This window comes from Balearica regulorum, chromosome 11 (genome assembly GCF_011004875.1).
Source record: "Balearica regulorum gibbericeps isolate bBalReg1 chromosome 11, bBalReg1.pri, whole genome shotgun sequence".
NCBI classification, from domain to species: Eukaryota; Metazoa; Chordata; class Aves; order Gruiformes; family Gruidae; genus Balearica; species Balearica regulorum.
In genome coordinates this window covers 16,997,038-17,009,711 of record NC_046194.1, presented here as the reverse complement: position 1 = coordinate 17,009,711, position 12,674 = coordinate 16,997,038, and the positions used below count along the sequence as shown (strand labels likewise).

The following is a 12,674-nucleotide window of genomic DNA, read 5'->3' as shown; positions in this document are numbered from 1 at the left end:
ATCACCCCACCATTTCACTCGGCTGCTTTGACTCCTCTTCATGCTGTTCCCTAGCTCAACAAAGAGCTCCCTGTTTCCCAACCCCTACCCTTTTCTTGAGTCTTGGGACGTGTCCCCCCTCTCAGAAGGTTTCAGACCGTAGGGTTTACACTGCAAAGGGAGTTTTCTCTGGATCTTATGAAGCACTTGAAGTCAATGCTGTGATTTTGCTACTTGAGCTAAAACTGTCTCTGATGTGCCTGTTCTAAAGCTGTGGCTATTTAAATTCCGGGACAACTGATATGTCTGCTCTGTTCAGGTCTGGTTCTGTACGTTGAGTTCCAAATAGTGGCTTCTTTATTTTGGAAGTACAAGAGGTGCCTCTGGCCCTAACCAGTTCGATGGAGGTTTGATGGAGGTGGAGGCTGGAGAGCACAGGCAGTATGTGCCTGTGTGGAGCAGACATACCTATGCGCTTGTCTTCTGCCTGTTTTCTGCCAGGGAATATTAATACTCAAAATAGAAATTAAGCGGGTAGTTTCAGCATGCATGTTCTGTTTCCTTTAAGACAGCATATAACTCCAGTGTGTTAGATATTTCCAAGTACTGGCATTTTTACATAGGTAAGAAACCTTCAAGTCTGAAATACACGAAACAGCTTCTTACAGAAATTCAAGCCAGTTTTAGAATATTACTGTGTTATCACAAGCCAAAAGCATTGGCAATCAAAGGTGTTTTTGAAGCCGTTAGCTCCAGTTCCACTGACTTGTTTTGGGTTTTTTGTCTTTGATAACACGCATTGCTTTTGAGGAAATGAACTGACTGACAGCTTGGAGGGCAGGACTGGCTTAGGCATAGTGAAAAAAACCCAAATGCTGTATCTAAAGCCACTGTTTAGTCTTTGAATCTGAGATTAAATCATAGTCCTTTATTTCCAGAAATGTTTCTCTTTGCAGATGTACTGGGAGAGGGGAATTCAGCGCCTTAGAATGCATGGACAACAGAGGATGACAAAGACTGAAAACAAACATCCTGAAAAGTGTTTATTACGAGGCATTAAAACAGGTAAGGCTGGAAGAAGAATTTTAGCATATCTTTGCTTTGTTGACTGCTGCCAATATGGTTGACTGCTTTTTTTTTTTTTTCCCCCTCATATCATTCATCGGATATGGTCAGTGATGCTTAAAGAGACCTTGAAATATTGACATCAGAATTGAATTACTGATTTGATAAATCAGAAGACTACTTGATCAGGAGCAGCCTGCCAGGTGAGTGGGTGCACGTGCAGGTGTGTAAATGTGGAGTACCTTTTTCTTGCCAAATGTATTTCATGTACGTACACCTCAGAAAAACAAAGGAACCTCTTTTCTGCCAAATACTGTGTTGCCTAAAAGCTAGAGGATCTTTATGCTTATGTTTGCCCTCGAGGTGAAGCGAGGGCTTGAGAAAGGGTCTTGGCACGTGAGCGTCTTTGCCATGGCTCTGGCCTCTGAGGTCTGTGCTCCCCTCTCCAACCCTCCTCACCTGGAGCTTGGCGTGGGCTACTCTAGCTGGGAGCTGTGCTGCTGCGGCTATGCAGCATGGGTCATTTAACGCGCTTGGCTCTTTTTACACTCTCTGGCAGGCCCGGCGGTGACTGCAGCATGTGAGTGTGCAGAGCCAGGGAGGACTCTTGTGCAGACATAAGTGGGAACAGCGAAATTCTCCTTTTCTGCGTGTCAGGTTAGCCCGGTGCTTCTGCTTGAGTTGAAGCCCAGTTATCTTTTTGGGAAGCAACAGAATCAGACTCTAGAATTTAACCTTGAGCTTTACATTTTAGTAATGGTGCTGGTCAACTTGAAAAAGAGACACTTGTTCACAGTATGCTTCAGGTATGTAGGTTTAACACACGATTTATCTATCTGTGAACAAGGATATGAAACAAACTTAAAGTTGATCATTATGATTTTTACCACATTTCTTCCCTGCCCTGAAACTCCATTTCATTTTCATCTGAAACAACATTTTTCTTTTCCTTTTGCCAACTGACCTGGAAAATCCATTATTCAACTAAATCTAAGCTACCCCAAATATGTGTAGCTTCTGTCCAGAAAAGTAATTTGCAGGTTTTTACCATCAGTGCAGAGTTTCAGACCATTTGTTGTACCTTTCCCTTCATTGCTATGATTTGCCCTGTTCTGTGGCCTGAAATATGATAATCTGAGCAGAACAGAAATGCAAAATAGGATGATTTTTTACAACCAGATTTACAACTTCTATTGTTTGCCACAAACACAAAGAAGTAAACAAGGTGCTGTATTAATTTCTTCTTTTCTAGAAAGCACCAGCAAAAAATGGAGAAGGGAAAATAAATCTGTAATACAAAACCATCAAAGATCAACATCAGTATTTGTTGATTTCTAGATTTTATTTCCTTTTACTTTTTAACTAGGTTTTTCAAACCATCCACTTGCAGAAATTTGCATTTTATGAGGACAAAGTTACAAAATATGATGAGATCATTTTAGGTAACTTAACTTACCTCTTTTTCCTCAGCTTGTGGCATCTAAAACTAACTGCTTGTCATCTTCTCAGTAATTTCTTATCATTGAAGTTAAAATATAATCTAAGTTTGCACCAAATGAGCTGTTCCAAAGATGAGTTTGCCAAACTGTGTATTGCAGTGGGATTTCTGCAATTATGATTAGATACTGCCAAACAAAAATGATCTGTGGAATACAAGTGAATCCACCGTTGATTAGCTTCTCTAAATCTCCCAAAAGGTTAGAAGAAGCACAACTTGCATTTAATCTTTTGTCTCTGTGTCTCTGCCAACCACAGTTCTGCTGGTAGATACTGCACAGCTGAAAGGAGGTGAAGGGAGGAGAAATGAGGGGCTGATGGAGGACTTTTCTATTATTAGGAGCTGATCTGCTTTAGTTGGTTTTGGTGCTCACCAGAGGTCTCAACTGCTGGATTGATTGTTGTGTAACTACGTCCCATCCAGAGGACAGAAATGACCAGTACGAGTGTTTGTGTGTTAGTGTGTGCTAATTATTTTTACTCCTTCACACCCTCCCCCCTCCCCACCTTTTTCAGCTGATTATTGGTTCTCGCACCAAAAAGTGAAATAAACAGCCAAAGGCAGCATTTGTCTTAGTCTTGTCTGAGAAATTCCCAATGGGAAATGGAAGCATATTTCCACTATCTGTTAGTGGATTTTTACATTCCTGCTCCACAAAGTATTCTGCACATGAAATAAAACTCTCCATTTGAGCAGTTTCCCTAACAAGCTTTGTAGCTGTTTGCTGGATTAAGGCAAAGTTAGGATTTGTGTCTGATTTTAATTAATCCCAAACAGTGCTTCCATTTGTGCTGTTGACCAGTCAAGAGAGACAAGTAAATAGTCAATATGCTGTATCTTTTTACTCTTTTACAAAAATATAATGCCTACCACATGAAGATGTTACCTCTGCTGTAAGTCTGTCGCATTATTCTTTGGGGAAGGGAATTCTTCTTTTCCAATCCATATACTTATGCAGAGCAGTCACTCCTCTTACACTCTGCACATGCAAAATGCTTAATAATTTTATCTTCAGCTTTCAAGCATAAAAGCGAGAAAGTTACCCAATTCCAAACTTAACTACTTGTGTATGTTGTTGGTATCAAATAAGATTACTGCTTGGAAGATAGTGAATTTATCTTTCACTTGAAATAACCCAGGAGAATGTCAGATGCAAAATGGTTTTTGAAATCTTGGCATTTACTGCTGCTTTATACTGTCTGTGTGCAACTTCAGTCAACAGCAGTGACATTATTGTGCGAGTCCCTCCAACCGAAGGGAATTGGCACCCTATTAAAACTCCCTCTTTGCAGAGCTGAACTGGAAATATGTTACTATGCAGCTCTGTGTTTATCTCCTGACAAGCAGTGATCAGAATCATGGCTGCTACCAGCCAGGCAGGATTCTCTCCTTGTCAGTTTATTCCTTCCTGTAGCTAATCCTTCATCTGGTCTTATCCGGCCGCCGATGTCCTCCTCATTCCTTTCACAACAGGCTCTCTTTGCTTTGGCTTTTGTCCCGTGTAAATGCAGCCCTGCCAAGTCTCTCTGTGATGAGCTCCCTTCCGTGCTCCGCTGTTGCAGCATCAGCATCTCACATCCTTGTGGATCAGCGCTTCCGCCTTTCTCTGCTCCGGCAATGTGGGTGCTACTGGCAGAGCAGCCCGTGGAGAGTGCAGGGTCCTGGGCAGCAGGACGCAGTGGGGCTGGAGATGGTGGATGCAGCATTGGGAATAGGTGATGCCCTGCAGCATCTGCAGGTTTGCAGTGCTGGTCTTAGGGAGGCTGGATGCTTGTGACTGGCTGCAATAGAGTCATCTACCAGCTTTGCATCACTGCTGAAATTAATTGCTGGGAAAGGTTGACGGTGTTTTTGGAGAGATGGACTTAAGTTTCAACCTTTCCTCTTGCTTATGGTGGTCACGGCAGGGTCTCTTCTGAGCAGGAGCACACACACACATGCACACGCACACGCAGAGTTTCCATTTGTGGCCACATTTCCCAAAGATCAGACCTGAACCTGTGCTGCTATATACAATAGACATAAAGTCAATAAATGGGACTCTACACAGCTGTAAATTCTCTCATCCTGTCATCTTCCCATTGAGGTAAGAAAGATGTGAGAATCATGTGGATTCAGCAGCAGAGGTTCATGGCAAGACTGGGGGTCTCTTGATCACAGCCATGGATGATGGCCCCTTCTCGAACTAGCTGCATTAGTAGTAGGGTTTATTAGAGCAATTTATGCCCCCCAAATACCCTATTCCTGCTGGAGGCTGCTCACTTAGTACCCCAGCTCTGCCAAGCAAGCTGCTCAGGTGGGAGCTCTTTAATTTCTGCTATTTAAAGTCAAACCAAACCTATCTTCTTTGACTGAAGGAGGACAAGAGTGCAAGGCACTCAACTGGTAGATCCGTCGATCTTTGGTAGGTGAGAAAAGAGCAGCTGGGAGGACAACCTCTGCTGATGGCAGTCAGAAGAGGATGTTTGGCCACAATCTAATTGTAAGGGATGTGGATGAATCCACGCATAGATTGATTAAAATTGATTAAGAAACTGTATCTGAGGACTCTTCCAAAGCTAACTGAAGTCAGTGGAAAAGAGTCTTTTTCACTAAATTCTCTGGCATTGGATTAAAACCCCAGAATACCCGATCATGGAATAATTTGGTTAGCAGAAAGAATGCAGTGATTTAACAACTCAAGGATTGGAGAACTAAATGGGATTTGAGGTGATGCATTTGGTTCCTGGCTCTCCACAGACTTACTGCTTGACATTGCCCAAGTTCATCTGTCTCTTTGGACATCCCTTCCTAGTATGGACAGGCATGATGGTGTGAATAATTTCTCTCTCCCCTTTCTACCAGTGCCAACTGCATTATTCTCTGTTCTTTCTCTGTGTGTCTACAACACACAGCGTACCTGGGATGTCTTAGCTGGGGCCCTTAGCCTGCTTTATCACATGTATTAAAAAAAAAGAAAGAAAGAAGGTCAGAAACAAAGGCCAAAACAAGTCTCGTTACTTCTTTAGTGGTACACCAGAAATTAGCGCGAGGCTTGGTACATGGCAGGCTGTTCCTACAGTTCCTCTGAAGGCTGCTATCTTCTGCTCTGTATTCAACTCCATTAATATCACATTCCTCTTTTCAATCCTACTGAGCCTACCTAAAGACTGACAGCTGTATATCATATTACTCTTGTCTGTGAAATGGATTATTTTCCACATGGGCTGAAATGAGATCAGAATAAGGGAAACAAAATTAGTTTTTTTAAAAAATCAGTTAGTGATATATTCCCCTCTTTTTTACGAATAATGTATATATTCATATAGTATAGCATAATAATTAAGGTTTTTTGACTTATTATAAAATGTTGAAGAATGTCTAATGATACAGCTTTATTCATTTAAAGTTCAAATATAAATCCAAGGTATCATTAAATACAGCTTCACCTAACTGTATATTTCAAAGTCCATGGGATGTTTTATTTCTAGGCTTTTAATCTTTTAATTCAGCTAAAAAGTGACTTTAGTAAGTGACTTGATAAATAATTTAAAGAATAGCACTTTTACACTGTAATCATGCCAAGAGAAATGAAAGAGTAGCTGAAGTGTCAGAGGTTATAAATTGCAGCAAAGGTATTAGCATCTTGGTGAAGAAGTCTATGTCACACAGAGAAGCAAGGTCTCCTGGCAACATATTGACTCTTTCTAATTGGTTAAAAGATTTATACAGACAGTAAAAATAGGCTAGTTTATTGGGTTTTGTCACATTCCTGCACTACAATAGTTTTGCTCATTTACTGTATGTAAGAATACCTTGTGTGTGCCTGAGCCCTCCCCACCGCCGGGACTGTGAACAGTCCTTGAGTTTGGTTGTTCTTGGCCTCACCTTGCAGAACAAAGCGTCCGTACGCTGTTCGTCCCCAGCACCTCCTCAAGAAAGAAGGTTTTAAAGGATGGTTACGCTCAGAGAAATGACAAAAAATGCTGCTACTTTTGTTGTCCTTGTGTGACATCTAGTTTAGATTTGCTTTGTTTATAGGTTACAAGACAATTTTTGTAATTGTCAGCTCTGCGTACGTGATAAAGACCTGAAAGCCGAGCTGAGTCTTGTCTTGGCTTTGACATCAGTAATTGCAAAGATGCTGACACTGATGTGTAGCTGAGGTGGGCTGTGGGTGACTGAGCAGAACCTGGCTCTTCTCAGCTGCTCTGGCTTGGGGGCAGGATGCTGAGGGGACACTAACGTCTATGGTGAGGATCTCCCAAGGAAGATGTTTCTCTGTGAGTGGCTGGACTCTACTCGCGTGTTTAGGTTATGAGCTTCTCGCTGCTGCGTTGTTTGGTGTTTGCAGCCTCGCAGGGGTCACGTGCAGGAGTGACGATCGTACACCGTGACACAGCACAAGTCAGTCCAACCAATGGCACTGTAAAGTCGTGTTGCTTACATGAGCATGAAACACACTTACAGAAATTTGGCCCATGATTTTTCTGCCTGTATCGCAGTTGCCTAACAAAATGGGGTCCCCCTATGAATCTGAGCAAAATGCAGGAGTAGATTATATTCAGCATGCAGCTATTCTAAGATATTTAAAAGCGAATAAAAAGCAGCACAGGGAAACTAAAAATAACACTACCATGCTGTAGAAAGCATGGATGTGCCACGTCAGAAGCAGAGTTAGGGAAGACAAACTTAACCTGGTCCAGTTGAAGGCAGTCTGGTTAAATTGGTACTAATGATGGTACGAAAATGTACGGTTTGAAAGCGGCTTCTCCTGGTTTAGTGCAAGTGTTGTAACCCCTGGGATCAGCTACACCCCTCTCTGCTGAAATTAGGCTGACGCACGTTGTGCAGGCAGCCCGAGGCCAGAGCAGCGTTTGAGGGTTGTCAGAGGAGCAGGAGTTGGGGTTGTGCTCCAGGAGGTGCGTTCTGGCCCCAGCACGCTGGTACCCGCTCAGGGCTGGTTCAATGCCGCCCTTTGTGATCTGAGCCTTGCAAGACCAGGTTTGAAGGTGCCGACTCCTCCTTACGCTTCTACAGCGCCGTGCTGACGCTCCCTCTGTTCCTCAGGATGGTTCTTGGCCGCAGGCCAACGTGCGGTGCCCCGCGGGTCCGTGCTGGTGCCCACAGCCCCTTCCCCATCTGGGCTTTACGGGGCATTAGGGGCTTTGGGGGCGGTGTTTTGCTACCCCGGGGCCCGGTGCAGAGCGGGGCCGGCGGGGGCTGGAGGCGCAGCGCCGGTGCGGGGCGGTGGGGAGGCCCCGGGGGGCAGCGGGGCCGGGGCGGTGGACGGGCAGCGGCGTGGCGGGGCCGCCAGGGGGCGCTGCGGCGTCTCGCTGCGCGGGGCGGGCGGGCGCACCTGCCGCGTGCGGGGCCGTCGGCGCGGGGGGCAGCGCCGTCCCGCTCCGCTCCCTTCACCTCACGGCGGCTCCGCCGCCCGACCGCCCCGCCGTAAGTCGACCGGGGGGGGGGGGGGGCGCAGCGCCCGCTCATCCGCGGCGGCGGGAAGCCGCGCTCCGCGCAGACGGGCGGCCCGCGCCGCCCCCGCAACGGAACCGCCGGCCGCAGCTTCTACTCTCTCCGCGGCGGGGGCCCGTCCGCAGCCCGCCGGCCTCGGACGGGGCCGTGCCGGGATGGAGACCTAGAGGGGGAGTCGCCGAGGAGGTAAGCCCTGCCGCGCAGCGCTTCTCGCGGCAATTTCCTTTTTTTAAAAAATTAAATTCTTCCCTCACAAAAAAAAAGTTCGGGTGTAACGAGTATCCCCTCGGTGCCGCCCTCGCCGTGCGCGGGACGGGGCTGAGGGGCGGCTGCTGCCGTGTCCCTCCCTCAGCCCCGGCGGTATCGCGCGGAGCCGGGGCGGGCGGAGGGAGCCCGTGGGACCCGCTGCTGCCGGGGCGCTTCCCAAGGACTCCCGTGCGGCACGGACGCCCCCGCAGCTCCGGCTCTCAGTCCCGGGCGGGCGGCCTCCCCCGCGCCCTCCGGGGGCCGCCCCGCCGCCGTGCGGGTCGCGCTCCTCCCGCCGTGCCCGCCGGTCTCCTCAAAGAGCGGCTGCGTGGGGCTGGAGCCGTCCGTGTCGGCGCGGCGGCTTCGCTGTTCCCCCGGATCGGGCCCTGCGGCTGTGGAGGCGCCAAAAGAGTTTTCTCTCACGAAGGGAGCTCTTGGTTAGCATCGAGGAGCTCTCTGCGACCGTGCGTGGGTCTTCCTGGGAAAAGTGTTACTGCCGGGGATTTAAAGTAAAACCACGCCAGGACTTGTTTTTTTGGGACGTTGCAGCTTGGTGGAGCCTGTTGAAAAGGTGCCGATTCTTTGGAGGCTTGGCTGCTCTGAGGTACCGCAATGGTGTCCTGAACGTTGGGCCACTTGGAAATCTCCAGCTGCCTCCGCAAGTCTTGTGGTAATAAGGTGTCTCAAGTTTTATTTGGGGTCTGTTGGAAACCTGCTAAAGGGCATGAAACCTCTCTCAAGCACTTGATTAAGCAGCTGTTTTTAAAGAGTTTGTCCGTGGACTGCTGTTTCTGCTAAGATTCAAAGAATCTGAAGTTTCTGGTGGAAAATGCTGTAAGCTGCAGTTTCTCAAAGTTACGGTAAGGTTTGTGTGCTTTGGGCAACCTCTGCTCCTGTTGTGTTAACACCCAAACTTAGGCTTGTACCATGAGGAAAAACCCACTCTGGCAGGAACTGGTATGTTTTCGTGCTCCTCTGCAGTGTTTATACTTTCCTGGTTTTATCATGATTATTTTAAAAAAATCATATTTTTAGAGTGTGCCTGTGGGTTTGTGGCTGTTACGATATTACCATCAGAGTGCATATAGTTTTGAGGTTTTCCAGAAAATTGTTAGAGGTTGGTGCAAGGTGAGGTGAGCCGCTGCCTACGCAGGAGCGGGGAAGGGTGATGGGGAAGGGCTGTTTCAGGGTGCCCAGGCATTGTGCAAGTGTGGTTGCATTCACGCCCAAGAGAGGCACTCACCCCAAATGCTTGCTGTTGGTGCTTAAAAGGGGATGTTATTTCTTAGCAGGAATAGAACTGTGCAGCTGCCTGGTGGTCTGTGATACCTGCCAGATATCTTGGCTGTAAAAGCAGGTGACTGCCTGCCCTGCTTCTGTGTAGTGTGTGGGAAGGGGCTTCCCTCTGGAGGTAGTGGGCCAGTTTTGAGGAGGACACAGTGACTGAAAAACTTTGCTCATGCCAGACCCGAGGCAGGAGGTAAATCTGGGGAGGAAGCTGTCTGACAGTGAGTCAAGTTCTCACTTTGCAATAGACAAGTGGCTGACGAGGAAACAGAGGGACAGGCTGGGATTTGGGGGTTTGGGCTCCGTAAGCCAGTGGGTTGTAAAGCATGCACAACAAACATGAGAAGTGAAGAATTCTGGCAATTCACCAAGGCACAGGCAGTGCGCTTCAGGATTTGGCAAGTCTGTAGTTAAGCAGGGGTTGTAATTGGTCATGTGCAGGATGGCTTTCCAAGAAATTCCTAAGGATCACATCCTTCTGCAGGTGTTTCTCTGTGCATAGGAGACCTCTTGCAGTGGGAGGACAGGGACATGCTCCGACCTCCCTGCAGAGTGCTTGTGTTGCTAGGCAGCAGCTTGCACCTCCAGCATGCTCCAGATCCGAGTCTGCGAGGGGATACCTTCCTTCTCTGAATTAAAGCTTTCTAGCTGGTGACCAAGGATGTTGGAAAGCATGTATCCTGTGTGCATGGGTGTGCATGCACTTCTGGACTGCTCCTGGGTACCGGGGAGGTTGCTCAGTTGGGAACATGCAGGGATGTTAGCTTATGTTAGACTTCCGTATACTCACCTCCCTGCTTGGGCTGCAAGTGAGCACAGGAGAGAGAGAGATGAATCTTTGGTTTTTCCATTTGTAAGGCTCAAGAGTTCTCTGCAGACCACCCTTTTACTTTCACTGTACCTGGAAGCTCATAGGAGGTTTGTCTTCAGATTGGTGATTGATGCTTTAGCAGGAAAACAAGGGGGAGTGAGAAGGGAGGGAGATTTGCTTGCACAAGAGGTAAGATAAAAGGCCAGGTGTGCCACATTAATGCACTTAGCCAACTGTAGTCAATTTTAGTGGATGCCACACAATTGCTGGAGCCCCTGTGCATATGTGGCGTCAGCCAGCTTTGTCAGAACTGCGTCGTATCTTGCAGAGCGGAGCGATGGAAAGCCTTTTAATCTCCAGGGCTGCCAGTCTAAGTGGCTGCACTTTGAAGCAGTGCAGTAGCCGAAGCTGTTGGAAACCAGTGTCGGGGGACTGGCCATTCTCCAAAGACAAGTCAGATCAAAGCAGAGCCTGAGAGGGTTAGGAAGGATTCATAGGCTGTCAGGGAGAAGGTGAGCTCAGCAGAAGGACTGTTCTCGTGGCACAGATCACTTCTGATCAGGCAGGGACCAGCAATGTGGGAGAGGGAGGAGCAGGTTTCCTGGTTTGATGGAGGCTGGAGGCCTGGGCCTCAGAAGAAGCTGGACTTTGCGGCCTTAAGCCTAGAGGAGGGTGCAGAGGAGTAAGGAAGCAGGGGCAGGTAGGAGCATGCTTGCTGGGCTCAGGATCTCATGGGTGTTGTACCTTGCCACCGTATGGTGAGCTCGAGCCACGGTGGCTTTAAGAGTGTGTGTTTCTGGAGGTGTAAGGCAGCTGCTGGCTTCAGTTCTCCTCAGAAGTAATGGCAGCATGTGTATGGAGGCAGTGTGCATGAGAAGCCCAGCGGAGATGCAAGTAGGCCGCTGGAGAGCAAGGGCGAGGAAATGGGGACAACATGTAAGGCCTGTATCCCTTGGGATGCTCTTGGACATGATAGGAGCATCCAGGTGAGGCTCTCTGGCTGGGATGGGTCTGTAAAGGGATTTGGTTTGTTTGCATAGGCGGAGTAATTTCTTCCCTGACTGTCCACAGCTGTTTCTTGGGGAGAGAAGGGTGCATGTTACAACTATCCAGTTAAAGCTACAGAGAACAGTGGCTGCTATGTGGCATTTGGAAGAGAGAGGTTGTTTTGTCCAAATTTTTTATGTCCTGGGTTGAGATGACCTTGTGGCACTGGAGGCGGAGGAAGAGTTCCAAGGAGCATGTCTGTGCCCTGTGCAGCCAGTCATTGCTGCTGGCTGAGGTGGGAAGCTGCCAGGGAGGGCTGGGGCTGGTGGCGTTGACCTCTGCATCTGAGGGAAGGGGCTGAGAATTTGTACTCGCCCTAAGAAGTACAAATAAAGCATTTATAATGTATGGACTTTTCCTGTTCTCCAAAACATTTGGGCTCTGAGTAATCTCTCACTTCAAACTGAGACTCAAGCTGAAAATATCAAGGGATGCTAAATCGTGAACAACTATTAAACAGCCTTAAAAGGCTGTATGGGAAACAGTGTCTGCTCTCTGTTTCTAAGGCTTCCTCAAACAATGTGAGTCTGAGCTATTTATCAGGAGGTCTTTAGTGCTGGAAAGGGAAGCGAACATTTAAAGTGTACCGCAAAATAGTCACTTTAAGAGGCCATTTGCTTTTCAGGTTATCCAACTAAAAATAAATCTTCCTTTAAACAGCCTTGAAAAGATGACAAAGGGAAGAGATCTTGCCCTTGCTGAAAGTAATGAGAATCTTTTTGCTAGCTTTGATGGTCAGGGTTTCCTCATCTGGTACTTGACCTAGGTAAAGCCCCCCTTGGAATCAGTGGAGGACAGAGGGTTGTGTTATGTTCAGTGACAAAGCTGGTGGGAGAGAGACTGTGTTAGAAACTTCTGCAGGGGCTATTTGGCTAATCCTTTCCTTTCCAGCCCCTTTCCATCCCAAAAGCACTACAGGAAGAGAGTTCCTTCCACTTCTTCCCACTGCTTTATGTAACAGTTAAATTAACAAGGATGTATATTTGGCAGAGCAATAAGATAGCACATAAAATACATATTTTAGTTTGATTTTGGCCTACATCAGAGCAAAACTCCATTTTTTAATAAGATTTCCACAAAATATCTGGAAGTAATGTTCTATAAGCAGTTTCTTGTGATTCTCAAATTCTGGGAGATTTGTTTGTTTGCTTAATTAAATTCTTATTTTCACCCAGGCAAATCTGGCAAAATACATATATGTAAAGGCTACCCTCTGGTTATGTAAGGGGAAAAAAAATCTTGTCAAGAATACGTTTATCACTTTAAGGTACTATGAGATGGTGC

The 12,674-nt window shown here is 47.1% G+C and overlaps 1 protein-coding gene across 2 annotated transcripts in view; it reads left to right on the top strand.

Moving 5' to 3' along the window:
• Positions 1-1,143: 1,143 nt before the first annotated feature.
• IL1RAPL2 (interleukin 1 receptor accessory protein like 2) overlaps positions 1,144-12,674 on the top strand; it is a 406,561-nt gene continuing 395,030 nt past the window's right edge. Inside the window, exon 1 of one of the 2 annotated variants that reach the window (XM_075763494.1) lies at positions 1,144-1,240. The gene's annotated coding sequence lies outside the window, so the exon portion shown is untranslated. Of the gene's footprint in view, positions 1,241-7,880; positions 8,186-12,674 lie in introns of those variants that run through there. The other variant, XM_075763495.1, reaches the window with a different exon arrangement.